This window comes from Engystomops pustulosus, chromosome 8 (assembly GCF_040894005.1).
Source record: "Engystomops pustulosus chromosome 8, aEngPut4.maternal, whole genome shotgun sequence".
Taxonomy (NCBI): domain Eukaryota; kingdom Metazoa; phylum Chordata; class Amphibia; order Anura; family Leptodactylidae; genus Engystomops; species Engystomops pustulosus.
This window is the reverse complement of record NC_092418.1, coordinates 46900445-46902814: the sequence shown is the minus strand read 5'-3', so window position 1 is coordinate 46902814 and position 2370 is coordinate 46900445.

The window sequence follows — 2370 nt, the reverse complement described above, 5'->3', positions numbered from 1 at the left end:
TGAAGATATTACTAACACTGGTACGTATGCAAATGACACTAAGACTTGGAATGTAACAGTGTATGATGCTGTAAATGCAAATAAAACTAACACCAGTCCTTTAAGATATTACTGTATGTTGCTGTAAATGCAGATAGTACAAAAACTGGTGCTGTAATTAAACACTGTATGATCCAAATAGTACTAAAACTTGTCATAAAGGTATTACTATCTGATGCTGTAGGTGCAAATAGTACTAAGACTAGTCCTTTGCAGTATTACTGTATAATGCTGTAAATACAAATAATTACTAAGACAGGTTGTTAACCCCTTTTTGCTCATTTCTCACTCTCCACCTTCAATCCATAACTTTTTCATTTTCCGTGTACAGAGCTGTGTGAGGGCTTATTATGTGCGTAACAAATTTTACTTTCCCGTGGTGTTATTTATTATAACATGCCGTGTACTGGGAAGCAGTAAAAAAATTCCAAATGTGAAAAAACGCATGTGCGTCATGTTCTTGTGGGCTCAGTTTTTACGACCTTCACTCTGCGCTCCAAATAACACCTCTACTTTATTCTTTGGTTCGGTACGATCGCGGTGATACCAAATTTATACAGGTCTTTTTGCGTTTTAATACATTTTCAAAAATTAAACAAATGTGTACAATAAAGGAAAAAAATAATTTTGCCATCTTCTGACACTAATAACTTTTTCGGACATTTGGGCGCCATTTCCTGTCTCGGAGAACACCGCCGGTCATAACCGTTTTTATATTTTGATAGATCGGGCATTTTGGGACGCGGCGATACCTAATGTGTTTGTGATTTTTACTGTTTATTATATTTTATATCAGTTCTAGGGAAAGGGGGGTGATTTGAATTTTTTATATTTTATAAATTTTTTAAACTTTTTTTTTTCTTTTTTTTTCACTATTTCTTAGACCTTCTAGGGTATATTAACCCTAGATGGTCAAATTGTTCCTACCATATACTGCAATACTACTCTATTGCAGTATATGGAGTTTTTGCATAGGATTCATTACAATGAGCCACTGGCTCATGTTAACGAATATGCAGAAACCGATTACTTACCCCCATTGACGTTTGGGGGAGCAACAATCGGAGGTAACAGGGCGGTGCATGGGCATTTAAAATGCCTCCTGCGACTTTGACAGCACCGACGGCGGGTGTTAGCGATGGGTCTTTGCTACAATATACAGCAAAGCCCATCTCTGTATGAAGAGGGCTCAGCCGATTAAAGGTATTACTATATTATGCTGTAAATGCAAATAGTGCTAAAACTGGTTTTACAACAGAACACAGTATGATGCAAATAGTGCTAAGACTGGTCCTTTAATCTATTACTGTATGATGCTGTTAATACAAACAGTGCTAAGACTGGTGCTGTATTGGAACACTGTATTATGCATATAGTACTAAGATTGGTCCTTATCTCAATCAGCAGCCAAGACAATAAGGCCAACAGGTGACAACAATATATGTATCTAAACCATTCTTTCTTTTGTTCCTTGAGCTTGCACCCCTGATCCTAGCCATATCAGAGGGTGTTTATACAGTGTTTTAGTGTCTAAAGCTTTTATGTCAGACGTCAAGATAACAAATACAGTATTGCACGCAGGATCCTGTCAATGGACCAATATTCAGGTAAATTTCTGGTTGCAGATTGTTTGGTTTAATGTTAGTTAATGAGTATTAACACCCTAATGGCATATCACATGAAAGTGCAGAGTTCTACTCCTTTCCATGCCTCCATGCCTTTTTGAGACTTTTTTTTGTCTAAATTTACTTGTCCCAAAGTATAGAACAAGAAACCAACACAGTGATGAATCCCCTCAGATATTGGGACATAATTAATAATCTATTTATGACATGGAGAGCAATTTACACCAAAAATGTAACCTAATCTTGCACTAAATTTATTAGAAGGTTTTAGACAGTTTTGCAAATGGTGCAGCAATAGGGGTGTATTGGTGATAAAAGCAGCATCATCTTTAAAGGGGCATAGCCTAACGTGTATAAAGTTGCCATTATTATGCTTATTATTCTTATTGAGCTTGAAGCTAAAGTATCATATAAATTACCTTGAATGCGGAATAATAATTTGTTATAAAATAATCATAACCAATTTTCATATTGTACAGGAAACATACAAGACAAAATGATACAGAAGAAAGAATGGGTGGAGGAGTAATTGTTAAGGTTAATTCCGTATTCAACAGTAATTAAAAGTATAGACATGTCAGAAAAAAACCCTGTACATTGTTTGCAAAATAAAGAGGAAACCTTGACTAGAATTATTATATGTAGGCAATGGGAAGATGTAGGGAATTACAGTTTTTCAGGTGGGTGAAATTATTCTAATGGTGAT